Source organism: Mesoplodon bidens, assembly GCF_964165515.1.
Source record: "Mesoplodon bidens genome assembly, chromosome: 16".
Taxonomy (NCBI): Eukaryota; Metazoa; Chordata; class Mammalia; order Artiodactyla; family Ziphiidae; genus Mesoplodon; species Mesoplodon bidens.
In genome coordinates this window covers 66,355,670-66,379,134 of record NC_138173.1, presented here as the reverse complement: position 1 = coordinate 66,379,134, position 23,465 = coordinate 66,355,670, and the positions used below count along the sequence as shown (strand labels likewise).

At 40.5% G+C, this 23,465-nt stretch overlaps 1 long non-coding RNA gene across 21 annotated transcripts in view; it reads right to left on the bottom strand.

Moving 5' to 3' along the window:
* LOC308630271 overlaps positions 1–23,465 on the bottom strand; it is a 369,427-nt gene that overhangs the window by 7,739 nt on the left and 338,223 nt on the right. For 12 of the 21 annotated variants that reach the window (XR_014017793.1, XR_014017794.1, XR_014017795.1 and 9 more), the window contains 2 exons: positions 11,704–14,033; positions 1,858–5,251 (listed from right to left, as the gene is read on the bottom strand). This is a non-coding gene — a long non-coding RNA (uncharacterized lncRNA). The other 9 variants (XR_014017791.1, XR_014017792.1, XR_014017802.1 and 6 more) reach the window with 8 other exon arrangements.

Here is a 23,465-nt window from a genome sequence, read left to right as displayed (position 1 = left end):
GTCTGTAAAGCACTCACAAGTAGCACATTTTAAGAGCTCATTAAATATGGGCATTTATCACTGATGAGTATATAATTTTTGAAATATGAAGAAGAAGGTGGGTAGAAGTTATAGTAATACAAAAAATTATTATCCCATTTATGCTTACACTTATTTTCATTAGCAGGGGAGGGATATGAACACATAAAATACAGGAAAAGTGAGAGCAAATAATATAAGCAAATGCTAAATTATGTAGATCAAACCACAAGTGAAGTCATTAAAAATAAAGGGAAAATGGAAGATGGAGCAATTGTGGAGAGGAATGCATTTCAGAAGAGGCAGGGCAGGCTGTGGAGAGGCTGATGGGCAGGATTAGAGGATCTGAAATTCTGGTCAGTTCCTCATTTACTGAGTGCCTCCTCCATGCCAGCCACTGAAGATGCAGTGCTGAATAAGGCAGAATGTCTTCAGAAAACTCACAGTCTAGAAGGCAAGGACATCAATAAGAGATCCTTTCAAAGTATTTGGTGACTTCAGAAAGAGAAATAAGCATTTAATCAACAGCTATTTATTGAGCAACTACTATGTGCAGGCATTATAGGAGATACCAAAACCCACTGCCCCCAAAGAGCTCATTGCATAGTTCAGGAGATGGACAATTTAACAGGCAATCTCAAGGCAATGTAACAAATGCTGAAATGAGTAGAGCAGCCTTTTTAAAAGAGATTACATGACATGGAAGAGCAGAGGGGTGGTTTAGGGAGTCAAGGAAGGTCACGTATAAGCTGAGACTATGTTAGCCAAGCCAAGGGTTTAAAGAGAGAGTTCTAATTGAAGGAACATCTTAAGCGCAGGGTTCTGAGACAGCGCAGAGAAAGGTGACATAACTGGGAGACAAAAGGCTGGCAGACTTAGGCAGGTTAATAAAGGCCAGATTATGGAGTATTCAGAACTGCAGACAACAGAAAATAGAGCGCACGCTTAAAATTTGCAGAGAGCAATGACATCGTGGAGGCTCTATTTAAGGAGGAACTTGTGTTTCCCTCAGAGGAAGTGTGGATAAGTGGTGAGCTCAGCATCTGGAGAGGAGGTGACCTTGACCTCAGAGGTTCATTTCACCTGGAGTCTTCCTCTCAGGATGACTCCCTTAAATTCCAATGACATCTGATCTGGAAGTCCATTGTAACTCCTTCTAAGCTCTGCAGAACCACATGATGCTTGAAGAAACAAGTAGTCTCACGCGTCACAGACAGAGAATGAATGACATTCATTCATTCCGCAAAGAATGACAGAGAAGAGAGAGCTTTCAAAACAAACAAAAACACACCAGGACTCAGTTGGGGTCTTCGTGGAAGGCATATTCAATGGGAGACATGCCTGCAAAAGCAGAATAGAGCCAGAAACAGGATGGGAGAAGTTCTTAGTCGCCACCATAGTGGGACAACCATCTGATTTTACTATTCTGGAGCGGGGGACTTTGGGCTAATCCCCTAATCTTTTTGACCCAAGTTTCATGTCTGTAAAAGATAATTACCTCTACTTCAAAGGACTGTTGGAGGGATAAAATGAGATTATCTCTATGAAAGAACGAAGAACAATCCAACGGTAAGGAAATTTTACTATTATTTTTAGATAGGGAAGAAAGTATAATTCTTTTTTTTTTCTTCCCTCTTTTCTTTTGCGGTACACGGGCCTCTCACTGTTGTGGCCTCTCCCGTTGTGGAGCACAGGCTCCGGACGTGCAGGCTCAGCGGCCATGGCTCACGGGCCCAGCCGCTCCGTGGCATGTGGGATCCTCTCGGACCGGGGCACGAACCCGTGTCCCCTGCATCAGCAGGCGGACTCAACCACTGCGCCACCAGGGAAGCCCAGAAAGTATAATTCTTAATGCTAGGACTCTGGAGTTTAAGGTTGGGTTCAAATCCCAGTCTTGCAATTACTAACTGTATGATCTTAGGCAAGTTCCTTAACTTCTCTGGGTCTCCAGTTGCTTGCTCATAAAATGGAGAAAATAATAGTAGCCACTTCCTAGGCATTTTAAGAGACATTAATGATTAATTCATGTAAAATGCCAAAACAATGTAGATGTATAATGAACTCTCAATAAATATCAGCTAGTAATAGTAGTAGTAGTTGTTGTTATTGTTGCTGTAATAGTAGCACCAGTTGTAACAGTGTTAGTAGCAGTAGTATTTTTGGATTCTATGACCCTGATTTTTATGATACAGATGGGAATAGAAAAATAACATATTAATGCAAATGAGATTTAATTAGCACCTCAATGTAAGTTCATGAATTTTGTGTTTTTCAAATCTAATAGCAAGGCTGCAGCATTATTTCCAGATTAAATTTGAGGAAATAGACTTGAAGAAGTTACTTGAATTTCTTATGATCACACACCCAGAAAAGGCTATGCAAGGAGTTGGCCTCAAGTTTCCTGATGCTAAATTCAGTGTTCTTTCTGATAAGCTGAGCTGTCTTTCTTTGCTAGGTATGGCATGCTTTAAAAATAATAATTTTGAGGCATCTCAGCAGGTATTTCCTTTAGGTTGAGCTAAAATCAAACTGTATGGTATTAGTAAGTATTGCTGTTCTTTTTAAAAAGCTTTTGTCTTTTCTGGTATTGTCTTCCAGCTTTCTCCTCTAAGAAGAAATTTTCAATTAACCATTAGCTTATGTCACAAACATTTGTTCTTAAATGCACACATTCATTCTTGTAAGTGATTAAGGATGATGGGTATATAAATATATAAGTACATAAATGACAAGCCAACCATGTACATATGGTAATTTAATTTTGAGATGACTACCATGTTTATGCATTTCTATCAGGCTGCCTACTTTTGGTGAATGTGCAATTTCTTTCCCACAGTTTTATCACTGCCAGTATTTAAGTAAATATTCTAAGTGCAGGACTAGAGAAAACCATCTATGCCATCCAGATAATTTGCAGCTGGGAAAAATAAGCAATAGGGTTCTGTTTAGATTCTAAGTCTGGTAAGGTGTTGCTCCCCCCTTTACTAATGTTGTGTGTTTAGCAGGTGTCCAGTGGTTTGGAGTGTGCCACTACTCTATGACCACCCTGAACACACCTGATCTCATCTGGAATGTGCCCCTGAGTGAAATAGCACTGATCCCAGCTGGGAGTATAAGATTTAGGATGAAGTTCAATCATTTGACTGAAAATTCCCGAGAATATTTCAGACATTATCACAGATTACGTAATTTTAGAGTTACTTAAGTAGACAGAGAGGGTACAAAATCTAGCTAAGTGAGATTAACCATGGATAAAAGAAGAGGAAGCACACTCCAGAAAGCAGGAACTGGATGAAAAAAAATAGGATGGTTCTGTAGAGGAACCAATAGGCAGTTTGGTGTTGCTGAGACAAAATGGCAGAGATGAGGCAGAAGTGGGCAAATGTCAGGTGGTAGAGGGTCCTGAATGCTACACAAAGGGACGTGGACTTTACCCTGAGGCCATGGAAGGTTTTAGGGAAGAAGTGGCGTAGCCCATGTGAATTTCAGGTCAATCACACCAGCGGAAATATGAATAGGATTTGGCAGGATGGTGTCATGTCAACAGCAGGCTGGAACTCCCAGCATTCCTTGCTCTTCACTCACAGCTGAATGTGTTCTGAAGCTTTCTGAGCACCACCCTCCTCCCTCCACAGCAAGGAGGCTTGGAGAGTGATTCCGGGAAATCAGGAACATTCTGGGTTGTCAAAGTCAAAACTGAAAAACCATTCCTGACCAAGAGCAAAGTTGAAATGTTATTAGGCTTCCTAGAGGCCAATGCTGAGGGACGGGAGCCCTTCAGAGATAGTGTGAAACCAGAATTGAGACTCTGGGTGGCCATTCACTTGCCTAGTGCTTTGTTGCATCCTTCAGGTTGTTGGCTGGAGCTGAGCTACTGCACAACTATGGGTTTTGCAAACCTGAGCTGTTAAGTTTCTTTCCTCAAGCTTCCTCTTCCCTGTACCTCATGCTGCAACTTCACCCTTCTATGAACCTCTGACATCTCAGGGTTTGAAGTAAAACTGAAAGTTCCAAAAGGACCACAAGAGACCTTTCCTCCCCAAACTTCTCCTGCCCAAGTATACCCTTTTCTTTTTACTGCATGTTTATTTCACAGATGTTGGGTTTACTCTGAGTCTGAACTTTGTGGTGAAAGGATGCGATGCTTGGAGTCCAGGCACTTGATTTTGATTCTGCTTCTGCAGCTTTCTGACCACCTGAACTGCCAATCCATTTAACACATTGAGTCCCAACTTTTCCATCTGCAAAATAGGAAATTAATTAGATGTTGCCTGAGGGAGCTTTGAGCTCTCTAATATTCTGTGATTGTAAGAACATCCTGTTACCCATCATTGTCCTGGATGCTGAGGAAAAATAAAATGAAACAAGCCCCAAGCCCACCATCACCTTCATAATGTAGCCATGACACTGATAATAGGCAGATATGCAAATGATGTTGTAGGCAAATGCTTATGACATGGAAAATTCTTCAGCTCTATTGTCAAGTGAGAAAAAAAGGCTACAAGGAAGTACAGTGTGATCTCATTTTTGTAAAATAAGTAAATACATAGAAAAAAATACCCAAAAGGTGATCTCACAGTCATCACTGGTCATGAAATTTTCTGTGTTTTTGTTCTTGTTTATTTTTATTTTATGATTTTTTTACAAAGAAGGTACATTATTTTTCCAATAATAAAATAAATCTTATAAAATAATAGGAGTATTCTCTGGAGAATCATGGATCTATTGACCATTCTTATGAGGAATTAATGAAGACTTTCCAGATGGCATGACATTTATTCTAGAATGTGATGGTCAAATAAGAGTAATTCATTTCTCAGCAACCCCTCCATCCATCCATTGTCCCTTTCTTTTCTCCTGAGTACATGATATGGTTTCTCATGAATAAGCATTGACCTCCCCCTCTAAAGTATACACTACTTGAAAGCAAAAGACAATTCTCCTGGTTCTCCAGTATCCTCTCTGAATAAATACCAAGCATTTGTCCCCCAGAATATACAGAGTAAATAAACTTGCACTTACGATGCGGATTTTGTTGAAGGCAGAGATGTTGATTTATACTCTGCTCATGCTTGTGCAAAAATCCTCCATCTCTGGTTTCTCAGTGGTTGGTGCACCAGTTTCCCGAATCTAAGGTCATGAGTTTACTTCCTGCGTCACTTAGCTTCACTGTCTTCTTCTGTGGCTTGGACCAAAATCCCAACAACATGTGGCAGTCACTGCACTGGGAAAGCTGAGTAGAGACAGAAAAATAAACCAGCAAAGTACAAGGGACCTAAGATGTGAATGGATGGTTCTATCCTATGAGGTGTCATGGAGTTATTGGGGTAGAGCAGAGGTAGAAGGAATGGAGGGAAGAGAAATTAGGGAAAACCCCACTTCTTAGACCTAGGCTAAAACAAGGTGAAATCAATCTTGAGAAAAGAGCAGTTGTCTGCTGCACTGCATCTCTTTAAATACCATCTATCTACATGCCAGCAATGCCCAAATTTATGTCTCTAGCCCAGACCTAGCTCCCAAACTCCAGATTAAAATTCAGCTCTCTAGTTGATATGTCCACTTGGATACCAAACCAACCTCTCAAACTCAACATGTCCTAAACCAAATTCCTGATCTTTCCTATCCAAGCTTAGGCTATTTGCTGCTTCCCCATCTCAGAAGATGGCAATCAGCTTTCCAGTTGCTTAGGTGAAAATCTAGGAATAAAATACAGATGGCCAAAAAGCACATGAAAAGATGCTCAACATCACTAATTATTAGAGAAATGCAAATGAAAAATACAACAAGGTATCAGCTCACACTGGTCAGAATGGCCATCATCAAAAAATCTACAAACAATAAATGCTGGAGAGGGTGTGGAGAAAAGGGAACCCTCCTACACTGTCGGTCGGAATGTAAATTGATACAGCCACTATGGAGAACAGTATGGAGGTTCCTTAAAAAACTAAAAATAGAGCTACCATATGAACTAGCAACCCCACTCCTGGGCATATATCCGGAGAAAACCATAATTCAAAAAACACGTGCACCCCAATGTTCGCTGCAGCACTATTTACAATAGCTAGGACATGGAAGCAACTTAAATGTCCATTGACAGAGGAATGGATAAAGATGATGTGGTACGTATATACAATGGAATATTACTCAGCCATAAAAAAGAATGAAATAATACCATTCGCAGCAACATGGATGGACCTAGAGATTGTCATACTAAGTGAAGTAAGTCAGACAGAGAAAGATAAAAATCATATGATATTGCTTATATGTGAAATCTAAAGAAAGAAAAAAATGGTACAAATGAACTTATTTGCAAAACAGAAATAGAGTCACGGATGTAGAAAACAAACTTGTGGTTACCAGGAGGGACAGTGTGGGGGGAAGGATAAACTGGGAGATTGGGATTGACACATAGACACTACTATATAAAGGTTAGAAAACTGATAAGGACCTACTGTATAGCACAGGGAACTCTTCTCAATACTCCATAATGACCTATATGGGAAAAGAATCTTAAAAAGAGTGGATATATGTATATGAATAACTGATTCACTTTGCTGTACACCTGAAACTAAGACAACATTGTAAATCAAGTATACTCCAATAAAAATTGTTTTAAATAAAATAAAATCCAGGAATAGGAATTATCTGTGCTTTCTCTCATACCCCACATTTGTCAGGAAATACTCTTGGCTCTATCTTCAGAAAATATTAAAATTCAGCCATTTCTCACCAACCCACCACTACCACTCTGGTCCAAGCCACCAGTATCTTTCACCTGCATTACTATAATAACCTCCTGACTTTTCCCCTCCTGCCTTAACCCCCTATGGTCTATTCTAAGCACAGCAGCCAAAGTGATCCTCTTAAGACACACATTATTTTATGCCTTTCATGCCCTGCTCAAAATATTGCACTGGCTCTCCATTTCACTCAAATAAAAGTCAAAGTGTTTTGTAGACAATGGGTCTGCAGACCCGATGTGATATAGTTCCCATTAGTTCTCTTGCCTCATTTCAACCACTCAGCTTTTACCACATGGCTCTCCTTCCCACTCCTACACAATCACCCACTGCTTACTATTCATGGTTGTTTGTGTACATCTTATCTAACTGTTGAGTAATAGGAATAGTTAATCTTTGAAATCTCATATTTGTGTAGCAGTTAACAAATTACTTCCATATATAATATTTCATGAAATCCTCACAATAGTGCTGTAAACTAAGTGTTCCTTTTCCCTTTTTACAGGTAATCAATTTGAGGCTCAGAGAGGTTAAGCAACTCACCAAGCTTCACATGGTTAGTAATTAGTACACTTGTATTCAAATATAGGTCTGTTTGACCCTAATGGGTGAAAAGAAGACTTAATTGATTCCTCTTAGATTAAGGTCCTTTACTTAATAATTTTATTTAATCTCCTTAATCTATCATCTTCTCTCCTTCCATTAGGCCCTACTCCATTATGCAAGGTGTCTTGTACGTAGCAAATGATCATAAAATGTTGATAAGCATCATTGTTGTCCTCCTCCTCATCATCCTCATCCTTACATTACAAACTCTATCTTTTGAGTCCTTGCTTCAGTCCTCATGGGTCATGTTCTTTTTATTTCTTCATTCATGAACTAAAGAAAGAGACTTGTGGAGAGCAAGGATGGATAAATTCGGTAGGCAATAATTGTCTGTGTTTCTTTTTCTTCTTTCTAAAAATTGCTACCTATTTGTTCCCACTGTCTGTGACCATTCCCAAAGAGATGCTTGGTTCATTGAGTTCCTACCTAATTCCCTTCCCACCAGCAATGCAGTTATTCAACTTGCCAATTGTCTGTGTCCAAGTGGCCTCACAGTTCCCATTTGTAAAAGTCAATATGGTCTAACTCATCATTATTCCCTAAATGGTTCACTTATATCCTGGGATATAATTCCTTTTCTTCCTTTTCAGAAAGTGGTCAAAGCTTGTTCAGTTATCTAGTCAACAAGTATTTGTTTAGCAACTAACATAGCCCAACCTCTGATTTAGGAATTGGGAATAGACAAAGAGATAGGACCTTGGCCTTCTGATGGTATAACAATGGACAAAGATAGGAACTGAGGTAATTTTAATCTGTACCTAGGATATAAATATCTGAGATTTACCTAGGAGATCAATCTCCATTTTACAGATTTTAAAACTGAATCCCAATTTTTAAAAACAGTTTTCAGTTTTTTATACTAATTATTTTTATCCCAACAGGTTTTAAGTTTTTAAAAGATCATGTACCCATTTTTTAAAATACTATTTTTAAGTGATTTTGATGGTTCACAGTTTTCTTAATTGAAGATGCCAGTTAAGGCTTCTAATTAGCATGAGGCTGTGTTGCTACACTAAATTGATTTCATTCCAGCAAAATTAGAAAAACTTGACATTTTGCTGAGCCTGTGCATTACTAATAAGTTTAAATATATTTTTTCTATTATAATCACCACAATTTGTGTGTGTGTGGATTCCTGGGGATTCAGGGAGAACAGTTTAAGAAAATCTGCTAAGATAGGAGAATAATGATGCCAGCATCAAGACCAGGGCCCAAAGTCTTGTTGTCTACCCATATTTCTCCATTGATCATTCATTCAACAACCATTCCTTGAGCCCCAGCTGTGCTCTGGTTTCTCTGATATGTACTGTGATACAAAGAGCTACAGAAGATCTCAGATAAGAAGGAGGCTGAGAATTGTAGGCTTGTGAGCAGTGAACCATTCTAAGAAGTCAGACTAAGTGGAGGAGTAGTGAACAGAAGTTTGGAAGAGGTATGAAGGGATCTGGTTTAAAGAATTTAACTCTATTTCTGCTTTGTTTCAGACCTTTTCTCTTTTGTTGTGTTTCTCCTTTTAATTATTGTTCAAAATTCTTTATACCAGCATGTCATAGTTTATTCAACTTGCCCCCATCATTAGATATTTGAAATTTTTACACTGTTAAAAATAATATGTATGGCCTTCATTTATTCCATAAACACTTACTGAGCATCTACTAAATGTACGACACAATCCTCCCGTATGGGGTTAGGAAGTTGATTCAGGCAGACATTCTGCTTGCAATAAGTTTTCAGCCTAGTAGAATATAGCTAGATCATTAGGTAGATCTACTCATGCCATAAGAGGAATTGCACGAGTGCTGTAAGAGATGCCCAGTTACACTTCTAGAACAAATGATTCTATAATTCAGGGTCAGTGAATTATAAAAGGCAGGAAGATTAAATTAGAATAGTTAGGGCAAATCATTCAATATCTTGAGCTCCAAGTTAGAGAGCCTGTGCTACTTTTAGAGATCAGTGGGTTACCATCCATTAAGGCATCATAGAATAATGGTTAAAAGAGCACAGATCCAACAATAAAACATTTAAATAAATCATGATATGTACAAATAAAGGAACACCTTGAAGCCATTAAAATAAGTGGTAGAAGAATAACTAGTGGCTTGAAAAGGATTTATAATACTATCTGCATAGAAAAGTCAAATTATAAAGCAATATATCCAGTATGATCCCAATTTTGTATCAGAAACAAAATATAGAAAAAAGCTGGAAAGACAAGCTCAGCAATTTCTTCCTGGTTATTTCAGAGTATAGGGATTATGAGGGACTTCATTTTCTTCTCTGTGTTTTGCTTTCTTTTTTCCATTTTTTCAACTGAGCACTTAATACACCCCTAATTTTTCAGTATTTGGATTGTTTCCAATTTCCATTATTGGAAGTAATGGTTTGCTGAACATCCTTGTGCATAAATATTTGTATGCGTACCTGTCCATTCATGTTAAGTGGAATTTGGGATCATGAGGTATGACCACAGGACACGTTAGTTCGGTATGTAAAGTTTTAACTTAAAAAATAAAAAATACATGGACTCTGGAGCCCGACTCCCTATGTTTGAATGTGAACTCCACTGCTTCCTAGACTGTAACCTCCAGCAAGTTACATTAGTTTTCTGTGCTTTATTTCACTCTTTTTAAAATGAGGATATTAACTGTACCCTCCTCATGGGGTTCTTGGGAAGATTAGAGGCATTAATTCCTATGAGGGCTTACAGCAGTGCCCGGCATATGGTGAGTGCTTAATAAATGTTAGAAATCATGGATTTTTATTGTTGATAATACAATAACAAGTTTTCTTATTTTGTTTTTCCCTGGTGCTTTTTTTTGGTGGGGGTGAGTTCATTTAATCTTTTCTATTAGGACAGTATCTCATACCTGCCAATTAATCTTTTACTCTCATAATTTCTTCCTATAACCTCTTTAGAAAATGCTTTTTAAGGATAATCCCCAGGTCACAGCATACAAACCATTTGTTTTTCTGCTCTGGATATGAAAACTTATATTTTAAATATCCTTTCAACTATCCAAACACTAGTCACAACATATTTTGGCATGGAAGTTAGGTAGGATGTAGTTCTACAATGTCAAAATCAATTTTGAAAGAACACTGGGCTCCCTAAAGGATTTCAAGCTTCACTTTTCAAGGGAATATTACAGCTCGAACAAGCATTTGTTCCCAACATTTCCCTCTGGGGCCTTACTGAGATATCAGATGAAAGCAAGAGAAGGGGTCTTTTTTATAAAGAAGAAGATGCTCCTGCCAGAAGCAATTACTTAGCACAGAAGAACACATCCTTTAAAATTTGGGGGTTTTGTAGAGGATAAACCTATCACATAAAATGTTCTGTTAGACAAAACCTTCCTTGCAACGTGAAGCTCCTTTAGAATCCAGACTATTCTATATGGTGGCAAAAGAAATAAGCCCTTTCCAGAATCCTTTGCACTTCTCTCCCTATATATCTGTAACTGATAGAAAAATAATACGTATGCCTCACAGGATAGGAGTACTGCAATCAGGATACCTGGTGTTTAGACCTGCTCTGCTGCTAATTACATGGGTGACATTGCATTAACAGTTACAATATAACTTCTCTGAATTTCAATTTTCTATCTGTAGAAATGAGGCATAGAATCAGCTGATTTCCAAGTTCCTCTTGGTCCAACATTATAACTTGCTTTTCCTTCTTTTGTCATTTCCTTCCAGACTTGGCTCAGAATTAGGAATGAATTAAATATTACAGCAGAATTCCCCTTAGCGCTTGGAGAGTGAGGGTGAAAATTCCTGGGCTAATGTTTTCTTCCTTAACACACAACCCATATTTACAAGAACCTATTAGGCGTCAGATACTGTTATGTGGTGGAGACACATTATGCACAAAATAGAAACTGTTGAAGTCCTTTGAAGTTTACCATAGCTCAGACAGTTAAGCAAGGGATGACAATTAAATTTGATAGGTGCTCTAATTTCGAGGATAGCCAGCTTTGAGATGTTGTGATTTTAAAGCTGGACCAACAGGAGAGAAGATTCTAATTGTACCGATGTGTCAGTTTCTTCAGTCAACCCTCCTTGGCCCTTCTCAAAATCTTTAGTCCAGACTAAGGAGATGTTCCTCCTCAGGGCTCCCACGGCACCTGTGCTTACTGCCATCTGATCCTTTAATACATTGCTTTGAAAAGTTCTGTGGATCTGTGTCTACCCCGATAGTCTGCAAGGATGTCAAGAAGTAAGACGATTTTAATTTCATTTCATTCCTCCACCTACTTTAGCATATAGCACAGTTCTTGATGCCTAGTTGGGGACCAGAAAATGTTTGTTGACAAGAATTAAGAAGTAATCCACTTACCATTTGAGAAAAGCTGTGATAGGTGGTGGGGCTCAGGATCTAATTAGAGTCTGATCAGTCCAGGAGTCAAGGTCCATCTCTGGCCAACATAATACCATCTTACATAGAAAATGTCCACATAAAGGTAATTCTTTGATTATCTTCATTCTCAGGTACAGTTTTCTTTTACTGCTCATGTATCTGTAATTCCCATGTTTAAAAGGCCATCTGGGAGCATGACATTAGCAAAGCTCTATGATTTCTCTGCAAGAGGTGAACACATGTACACACAGAATAACTTGACATTTCTCTGGCTTTTTCTGTTCAATATTGGGGTCTTATCAGCAAGTGGTCCCTAACTCTCATTTCAGGGTGCACGTTTCTAATAAACCCAATACAAGTCCAAAATTAACAAAAGTATTTTAATACAGCTCTAAAGTGTTGGCACCACTGTGCTGATTGTCTAAAAGTGGACAAGCAGCATTCTGATGAAGTTCTGGGGTACCCCTGCCAGGCAACCTCTTTTGCCAGCTTGAATCAGAAGAAAAACTTTCTGAGTGTACAGCTGGCTTGTTGTCTGGGGATCTGCGGGTGACTTATCAGCTAACACCTTTTCTTCCTCCGCTACCTGGCCCTGATCCATCTTTTCTCCTTTTATTTCTTCAGCTCCTCTTGCTCTTCATAAGCTAAGTCTCTTTGTTCTCTCTGAAAGCCCAGCTCTCTTCCACCTCCTTGGCTTTGCATGGAATGAACTTCTGGCATCAACACTCTTCCACTTTCCAAACCATCTTCACTTATTCAAATCTTTCTCGTTTCCAAGGTCCAAATCACATAGCAAATGCTCCAAAATGTCTTTTCTGATTGCTCCAGCTTAATATAGCCTTTCCCTCCTCTGAGCTTTATATGGAACCCTCTATTTATACATATTCTTCTTATAACTTCCTGCCTGGTGTTCTGGGAATTCATGGACTGGCCTTATCTTCCCTGCTAGCTGCAGGCTCACTGAAGGATGATTCATTGCTGTATATTCCCAGCACCCAGTACATAGCAGATGCTCCACACGTTTGAGACTGTAGCGTGGATTGGTACTCCCACTCCTGGATTTCTCATTCTTCAAAATAATAGACGAAACTGGTGTTTGAAAGGAGTGAGGGAAAACTGAGAGACTTGGTGGCTATAGAACTTCCTCAGATTGCATCCTTTGTTCTCTCTGGTCTGCACTCAAGGTAGGCTGATTCTTGGATGGAAAGCATTCAATTCCAAGGAAACAGTGTGAAAGAAGGCAAAAAGATGTGAGGAAGCATTGACCCCTGTAAACTGTGGAGTGACTTGAATGCCGAGTCCACAGTGGAAAAGGAAATGTAACTGGAAAGGTAGAGAAATCTTCAGATGGAGAGCTACCCAAGGATGTTAAGCATGTGTGCTTCTGAAAGATGACCCTGAATGTGGTTTGATTAAAGACTAGGAAGGGGCAGGGCGACCAGCTAAGAGAAAGTTCATTGCGATTCACTGACTATACAATTTCTTTTGATTTACCCTGGGGTAGAAGAAAAAGAAATGGTAAATTTGGAGAGCATGCAAACACCTTTTTTACAATGAAAAAGACTTGCAAAAAACAAATGAGCTAATTGTACATGGAAGCCTTCCAAAAACCAAGGCAACACACAAATGTAAGATATGCATTTCCCCAGGCTGAGAGAAGAAGACCGCTTCAAATTAAGCTCTGTTTCCAGGCACATCATATTTATTCATTTTATTTGCACAGTGATTTACACCTATTTTTATTTGAAACATCCATTGTTCCCCAGAAAATGAGGAGGACAGGGGTACTACGGAAGCTGGCTGAGCTAAGAGAGGGGAGCAAAGCACAGACCATTAAATTCAAAAATGTATTTTAAACTAACACAACATTGTAAATCAACTATACTCCAATAAAAATTTTTTAATGTATTTTAAAGTAAAAAAATCCAAAACATACTTTTTTCTTTTTTCAACTCTTCACACTCATGTGTCTTTGGGTAAATTTTGGTTCATTTCTGTCCTGGGATTAATGGCCGAATTCAAAGTAAATGACTAGTGTTCACTGAAAAAGGTATTTCCCTTCATCTTAGTTCCTTTTTTCTTCTGTTTTGGATATTCTGCTTTCTTGTGGCTGCCATTTTGAGAGTTCTAAAAATAATATGTAAAGAGAGATGATAAGTGGAGAGAAATTCGAGGGGAGGAAGGAACCCAGAGTCGGTTACCTTGAATTGTGCCTTTCTTCCCTCTTCACTGGGCAGAGCGCTTGATGAAGAGCCACAGGACCGACATTTTGTCCAGGGTCTTTTATGAATTCTCTAAAGTCCATTTTCCTATACGATAAGTGGAATTAAGAATAATAACAGCTAACCTTTAGAACCGTTGCTCTATAATATATCTCGGGGGCCAGCAGCTATAGTTTGTAGACCAAATCAACAAATCCAGCACACCACTTGTATAGCCAAGAGCTAAGAATGATTTTTACATTTTAAATGATGGCAGGGGGGGGGAATCAAAATAATAATGATGTTTTGTGACATGTGAAAATGATGTGAAATCTAATGTTGGTGTCCATAAATAAAATTGTATTAGCATACAGACATAACCATTAATTTATCTATTGTCCTCAATGCGTTCCACATTGTCTTAGTTCAGGCTGCTATAACAAAATACCATAGACCAGTGACTTAACAGAAATTTACTTCTCAAGGTTCTGGAGACTAGGAAGTTCAAGATCAAGGTGCTGGCAGATTCAGTGTCTGGCGAGAACCCTCTTCCTGGTTCATATACAGCTGTCTTCTCACTGTGTCCTTACATGGTGAAGAGCAGAGAGAGATTAATTCTTTGTCTTCTTATAGGGGCACTAATTCCATCATGTGGGCCCCATACTCATGACCTCATCTGAACCTAATTACCTCCCAAAGGCCCCACCTCCAAATACCATCACATTGGGCGTTTAGGGTCTCAACACATGAATGTTGGAGAGACACAAATATGCAGGCTATAACACACTGCAGTGGGAGAGTGCAGTAGCTACAACAGAGACCACGTGGCCTGCAAAACCTAACGTATTTACTATCTGATCCTTTACAGAAAATGTTTGCTGACACCTGCTCTATGCTTTCCACAGTTGTACAGGTGAGTTTCCCCCATTTTCCCATTTTACAGGTGAGGAGGCTAGGAAACAGAGTGATTTCTCCAGTTAACTATTACACAGGTAGGAAGTGGACTCAGAATCCATACCACCCAGGTAGTCAGACTCCAAAATGTTCATTCTCCTACTCTGTATAATGCTGTCTTCCTACTCTTCTGTGTTGTTCCCCAAAGCAATCATTCAAAATCCCTTGAATGAGTTTGAAGTTGAAGTCCATGGGCTCTGAGAAATCTTTCTCCACTACATCAGCCTCTATGCCTCGTTTTCTCTTCCTAAATTTTCATATCACTTTTGGTTCCATTCTTGGTGGCTCTTAGCCACCCACTGCAGTCACTGTATTCCTCTCCCAGTAGATTGTGAAACCCATTGAGAACAGGTGATATGCCTTTATTCTTACACCCCTGCCATTAGCACAGTGCTGACTTGTGACAGGAGCTCGAAAACTGCGAGTTGATTGAACAAATGTGACTTAATAGGTGAGCACAACTCTTCTCCCCTCTACTGAAGTAAGATCATTTAGGACAGGGATCAAACCCTCAGCTTCCTATGTTTCTCCACACAGGAAAGAGAACAATTCTAGTTCCCAATGGTCCACTATTAGAGAGTCCCTGCACTGATTGAAAATGAAATTAAAGATGTTATAACCCTCGTTTATTGACAAAGGTGTTTGACCCAGTCCACTGAGAGGGACTGCCTGCTTTGGGGCCATTTCAGGGTTTTCTTCTCAGTTCATCCTTCCTATTGCTAGCCGGGTCATTTCTCTTCTCTCTTCAAGAGCCTTTATTGACTCACCATTATCTACAGAATCAAGTCCAATTTCCTCAGCTCAGCAATCAGACTCCTCGTGCGTTTGAGCCCAACCAACTCTCCAGCTACGTCTTTCCCTCTGTTTTCTCACATCCTGGATTCCTCAATATTCCCCAAACCATTATCCTCATCCTATGACCATGCCTTTTGACCATGCTGTTTCTCACCCACATGTCTCTATCCACCAATATCTTCAAATGCTAAATGCCATGTTGAAATGCCACCTCCTTGAGGACAAGGAATATGCCTCAGTCATCTCCACTTGTCCTATAGTGTCCTTAACCCAGCAGCTGCACACAGTAAGTGCTCAATATTGGCTTGTTTGCTGCTAGGTTCCAATCCTTTATCATCTACCTGATCTCACCTGGATCCTTTATGGCTAGATAGGGGTAGGGGCACCATGTGAGGGCAGGGAAAGGAGCAAAGCCTTCTGTGTCTTCCTCAGGCTCATTCACTCATTTCATCCAGCATTTATTAAGCACCTACAATGTGCCAGGCAACATGCTGAAAAGTTTACATTTATTATCATTCTGTCACTTACATTCCCATGTGATAGGTACTATTATTAGTTTCGTTAGGCAAAAAAAGAGAAACCTGGGCTCAGAGAGGTGGTAGAATTTGCCCAAGGTCACACAGCAAATTTATGTCTGATCATAGAACAAAATCTATGGTCTTTCCATTATATGTCATCACCCTAAGACAAAAACCCTGACAGCAAGGAGCTCATAGACTTAGAGAGGATTTGAGTTTTATAGCTTGTTCATTGATATATTCATCCATTCATTCTACAAATATCGCACGAGGCATCAGGAACACAGCTGTGAAGAGCAAGCAGGGGTCCTGACATCTTGGACATTACATTAAGTGGGAGATGTGCGATAAACAAATAAAGAAATAAAATAATTATAGACTTTGATAAGTGCTATGATGAAGGCCACCATTTGCGGTAGACTTAGGGCAAGGTTCTTTGAGGAACAGATGTTAAACTGGAGACCTCAAGAACAAGAATGAGATTTGTAAAGGGCCAGGAGGAGAGCTTTCAAAGTAGCGAGAACAGCTAGCGCAAAGGCCCTGAGACTTGCAATACACTGGGCTTATTCACAAAACAGAAAGGAGGCCAGTGTGGCCGAGCAAGAGAGATGGGGGTGATGCCAGGTGAAGTTGGAGGGCTGGAAAACCGCCATGTGACTCCATGTTGTAGAAAGAAGCCATCCATCCTATGTGATCATAAAGCACTTTGTGAATGGTAAACACCCACAAAGGTAACTGATCAGTACAGTTCTAAAAACTCGAATCCTGGTGTGTTATTCATCACTTTTTTAGATTTTAGAGAGGTAATGTAGTGCGTATAGAGAAGTTATGAAATACCTTAGCAGGGACTAGAGTATACCCCATAACCAAACACATTAATATTTCTGCAGTGAAGCATGTGAATACCCACACTAAGTGGGATAAATAAAGGGTACAGACAACTTCGTGGCAATTCAAGGCAAGTGTTACTGCCAAATAAGTTTGTTAGCTCAGTTTTTACCCAAAATGGGTTACAAAATTTTGCTTTTCACAGTATATTAGATTTCAAGGTTATACATAAGGGACGGTGAATTGGTGTCAGTCTCATCCCTGCTCTTCTCTTTTCCTCTCTCTGCCAGAAATGCTCCCTGCACAGCTGCTTGGGTCCTTACCCACCTTGTTAATCTTCAAAGCCCAGGGCAGGTGCCACCTCTGAGAAGCCACTCCTGCACCCCATTCCCAGGGGAAGTTAATTTTTCTGGCTCCTAGCTTCTTCTGTACATTGCACGAATAGCTGTTGCCTTGTCAAGCTGCACCATAAGTCTGCATCTATAGCACTGAGCCCTTGAGGGCAGCAAACACGTCTCACTCACCCTTAGTCTCAAGACTGAGCACGGTGCTCCACTCAAGATGTCATTCAAATATTGCTTGCCGAACTGAGCTCACTGACCTTCCACCAGGTCTCCCTTCCTTTGGCATGATTCTTCATCAACAGTGTCCACACACTCTCTGTTTTATCTGGATAAGACAACTGCTTTGACTTACTCAAAAATTCGGCTGCTTCACTCAATACATCCTTTTTCCACTCAATTTCCAGCCCAATGTGGGTCAGCAGCGTCTTCTTCTCTTTGTGGTTATTTAGAGACCCTGGCTCCTTTATTCAGTGGCTCTGACATTTTCTAGGACCTTGGAGTTTCCACTGGACCCTCTGCATCCAACCAGCATGCAAAGGATGGGAGAGAACATGAGAATTTCCTGGCAGGGACGACAGATCTGAAAGTGATATTCACCATTTCTGCCCATTTGTTATTGGCTGTAACTTGATTACACAACCACATCTAACTATAAAGGAGGCAGGAAGTTTCATCCAGTGGTATGCTCAGAAGGAAGACGAAGAAGGTCTAGGCAGTGTCTGGCTAGTCTCTGCCACAATCTCCATCAACACAACTTATTTTTCAATGGGAAAAATAATCTATTTTCTGTTGAGAGAAGGCAACCACTATTCAAACATCTAATAAACAACCATTTTCTTTGACTCTAGAGTGCCAAATCCTAGTGCAGTCCCTCAGTGATCACCCAAGCAGTATCCCATGATGATGACATATTTCAAGAATGCTGTACGTTCAGCAAACCCTACAGGCACTTCCAATGCCTTCCTCTCATCATCTGTGGATTACCTCCTTAGAATTCTTCCCTTCTATCATACATCTTTTTGGATGATCTGCTTCTTGTCCAAACCCTTTGGATAACTGGGTCCATTTGGTCAGACTGGAAGGCAGAGAAGCAAACTGACCTCAGTCACCTTTCCCATCTAAAGGAGTGATGGATGTGTAAAGAGGTGGAAAACATAGGAAACCCAAGAGAGTAAATCATAATTCATTGAGGAGGTAAAACAAAGTAAGTTCATGTGACTTATTCACATACAGATTTTTTTAAATTGTCAAATGAGGAACTCTACAAACCTGGGTGGGGTTTTCAACATGATTGGTCTAGCTGAAACAGAGGGGGAAGTGAAAGTCAAGGGACAGAATGGAACATTGATTTGGGGTACAAAACCTACACTATCACAAATGTTTGGGTTTGTTTTTCAAACTCCTTAAGATCTGTGTTGCAAAGAGAAAACCTCTGACAATCTGGTGGGTGGCCATGAAAACGTACTGCTCAACTCTTCTGCAATGAGACGCATAGTTGACTAAATCCCCTGTTGCTGGGCCCACTACTGCGTTCGTGCCAAGACCACAACCCCCCAAAGGATGCTCCCTGCAAATGACTGAGGATGGCAAGAGGACTAGCCCTAGCCCATTTCTGCAGGACAGACGACAGCTGTCATGGGCAGTTTGGGCTCAAGGACTCCCACTGGCTAGCCAAATACTAGATTTTAGATGTGCACTCCCATGTGAGATTCTTTCTCCCCAATTCCTCCTTCCCCCTCTCCTTTCACAGGTGTGAGACCTGCAGTGGGGTCTGAAAGCTCTCCCTGCCTCCTCTACTTCCTCCTCTTTCTTCACAGGTGTTTCCTCCAACAAATCTCTTGGGCATTTCTTCCTGTCCTAGTGTGTGCTTCTCAGAAACCAAACTTCCACGTTAGTCCGTTCAGAGTTCCAGGTGATCCAGTCAGAGATATTTTTTAATAGCTCCTCTTACATTTAGTGTGAACTTTATCCAGAAAGTTGGAAAGAACTGATCATAGAAAGATAAGTGTTCTCATAGTCCTTGACCCAAGGAGTTTCTGGCATCTGAAGAAACTCTCCTCTCAGACCCCACTGAGTAACAGTAATAATAGTTACCACAACAAAATCCTCTCATCATTACTCTGCAATAACCAGCTAAATTATATGGGTGGGTACTAAATTCTCACTTTAGAGGTCAGAGGTCCTAGAATGCTGAGGTGACTTGATGAAGTGACCATGTGTTAGTGGACAGCATGGTGAAGACCGACATGGTCCAGCCTGTGGTCCTCTATGTCTTCCATGCTGCCACATTACATAACTCCATCTTTCACACCCAACTGCAGGACGGAATCAACTCAGGAAACCTGAAGTGGCCATTTGACTGACACAATTAGCCAACTCAACCTAAAGAAACTCATTTACGCAAACCAAATAGACATCAGTTCCATGGGTATTTTTTAACCACCCTTAGTTGACTGGTCAGAGTCATTTTCAGCAACCTGAAAGGCCCCACCAGGTTCTGAATATAATCCCAGTGTCCAGAACCATGCCAACAATACAGATGTATTCTTTGCCTCACAATTATTGGACTGACATTGGGGTTTCCCAAATAGCAATATCTGTTTTTCAAATATGACAAATTTACAGCTGTCTTTGTAAAAGCTGCTCATTTCAATGACAGGGTGAAGACCATAACATGTTGGCAAAAGCAATTGCAGATAGCATTTATTGCACCCATACTTTGCTGCAAACACTGTGCCAGAACAACCCTCAATTATTGCCCCATTTTGCAAATGAGTAAATTGAGGCTTGGAGATATTAAGCAACTTACCCAGTGAGTCACAGCTAATAAGTGATAGAGATCAGATTCAACTGAGATTAGACAATCATTCTATCATTCTATCTCCTTCCCAAGAATACTCTAGAATCAAGCAAAGAAGTGCCCATTTTGACCCAGTAATGGGGGCAAACAAGACTGAAATCATGAAAAATCCAGGAGAATCACCTACTTAAAAGAAAATATTTTCTACTGCTTCATTCAAACTGGATGAACTAAGTGATACCTAGAGAGGGTGTTTAGACATTTTGAGCTATGAGCTCAGTGGAAGAGGTTTATAATTATCTCATTAAATGCTTAATAAACTAATGCTTCCAAGGTGCTTGGTGACTTCAAACCATCTCTCTGTAATATTTTCTGCAGATCTCTGTGATTTTGTTGACATTCTAATAGATGAGCTTGAAAAGCCATAGGAAACTGCTCAGAGAGAAGATGAAAGAGAACAAGGTACCTTGATTTTTCATTTTGTTGAGAATGGTCTTGGTCATGCCCATGCAAGCAGGCCTTGAATGTACCTTCCCGTCCTCTCCTTGACCACAATAATCAACCCACACCAAAGGCTGCAAATGAACACTGTGATAGGTCAGATTCATTTCTTACCATGTTACCAAATTTAGGAAGGCTCATCTTCAGACAGGAAGAATAGCTCCAGGACAGCCAGACTCAGAGAAATGAGGAAACCAGAATAAATGAGAAAAAAGGACAATCTAGTCAATATATTCATCCATTACTTTATTTAGTCCCCAACAAATATATATTGAGTGCCTGTTTTAGGTCAGGCACTGGGTTAGGAACTGTGAACAAAACAGACATGTTCTCTAGCCATGAGAAGGAAAGAGAGATGCCAAAGGAAGTACTGCCTGCCCCATGGCCATGACCCTTTCCTTGTTCCAGCCCCAGTGGATGAATCATGATTCTTTACAGCTAATCATAGTAACTGCACTTGCCTTGCCAGAGATGGGTTTGGGGCTGGACATGTGACATACTTCTGGTCAATGGCACGTAAGGAGGAGGGCTTCTTGGAAAGATTCCCTGCCTAATACATGAAAGGAGCCCTTTTCGCACACATTCCCGCCTTTTGTATCTGAAACGATGTCTTAAGAAGACATGATTCTTGAAGCTGAGGCAGCCATGTTGCAACCATGGGGAGAGTCAGTGTCAAAACTCTAAGGACAGAAGAACAGAAAGATGTGCAGCGCACGGGCCCTCGGTGATGTGCATCAGAGTCTAGCAAACATGTGATCAGCTCAGATGGGCTTAATCCTTCTTAGGATGTGTGGCGTGTCATATTTTATACATAATTACAATAAAGAAATATGAAAACCCGTAGCATCCATTTATTCCAGCTCTATTTTGTACCAGGTGATGGATAAGATGCTTTTCACAATATCTTTTTTCATCAGCACAACAGAGGTGAGCTGATGCTCACAGGAAAAAGGTGAGACAGCCACCTCCTACTTACCCACACCAGCTGCAATTTTTAATCTCTAGCATCTCTTCCCCGCTTCTTCTGTTAACAGCACCTCAGTTTCCCTGTGGAGAACCACATTCCATGTAGTTCTGGATGAACCATCAATCATGGTATCCTGGTCCCTCTCCCACATACCTGACGCTTAGTAAGCCCTAAAAAACTACTAATGGTCTCTCTAAAGCAGACTTGTCTTGCTTTCTTGACCCCATTTTATACGTTTATATATAAAAAAATCTGTCCTGTTCCAAAGACTTGGCTAATTTTTTTTAAGTGGATCATTTCTTTCATATCTTTTCTAGGAAACCACTTATTCTAAATAGATTTGCTATATAACAAAGTTTCTACCTGAGAGACAAGTAAAGTTCCAGTCTCCCAAATTCCAAGTTTTCTCTCCACAGACTAGCTCTGGAGGTAGGTAAAGAAGGTACACCATTACCAGGGAAAAAGGAGTTAGAGAGGAAATATGTGGGGAGACTCCCACCACTCACACTTGTTAGAGAAATATTGTAAACAAACACAAACTCTGAAAACACAGATTTCCCTGAAAGTACACTGTCACTGCCAGGAAAATATTGCACATGTTTAACACTGGAAAGAAATGCAGAGATAAGCTTTGCCTAGAAAGTTCACGAATATTTGCAATCTGTTGATGTGGTTTACTACGAACTTTTAGATTCACACTGCTCAGACTGTATAGCGCAGGGTCTGGCAAAGTATAACTCGAGGGCCAATCTGGCTTATCACCCTGTTTTTGCTAATATGGTTTTATTGGACCACAGCCAAGCCCACCTGTTTAGATATTGTTTATGGCTGCTTTTACACCACGATGGCAGAGTTGAGTCTTTGTGACAGAGATCATTTGTCCTGCTAAGCCTAAAATATTTACTCTCTGGCCCTTTATAGGAAAAGATTGTCCATCGCTGGTCTAGTTAAACAATATCAGCGATGGTGATCAGTTATTGAACATCTGCACTGATCAGCACATTTTGGTCTCAGAACCTCTGAAACAGATACCCAGTCTCATTTTCCCAAAATGGAAGCAAAATGAAGCATAGAGACCTTTAGCAACCTACAAAAAAGCAACACAGACAGAACAAGGACTCAAGCCCAGGCATGTACATTCATTTACTAATATTTGTTGATCAACTGCTATGTGCTGGGCATGCACCAAGTGCAGAGAACACAGTGGTAAAAAAAAACAAAAACAAAAACACTGCATCACTGCATTGGGAGTTCCTTGGCAGTCCAATGGTTAGGACTCGGTGCTTTCACTGCCTGGGTCTGGGTCAGGGGACTAAGATCCCACAAGCTGCATGGTGCAGACAAAAAAAAGTGCACATTATATATGATTACCAGTTGTATGAGAAAAGCTGTGAGAGAAAAGTATAGGGTAAAGGGTATTAGAGAAATAAAAGTGGGGGTCAAGTGTAAGTAGGATGCGGGGTGGGTGGGGGGTCGTCCCTCAGGCTGGATTTCCAAGATAGCAGAGCCTGCAGTAAGCTTACTTGCAAAGGCTTTATTGGGAAGTGGAGTCCAGGGCAGCGAGGCAAGGAATGAGGGAAAGCGGATGCAAGGTGATGTTTACCAAGCTGGCACCAGCCTTGCAATAAAGTACAGCCAATGGCTCAGACGATGGGCCAGATGGGAAAACTTGGACAGCTTGTCCAGGAGAAGGAAGGGAGAGAGATTTATCTATTGGCTCATTCCCATCCCCTGCCTTCCCTGAGGAAGGCTGAGACAGCCTGAGGTGTTAGGAGGCCAGGTGATACTCAGGAGTTTGGGCTGCCCATCAAGAAAGTCGCCCCAGCACAGAAG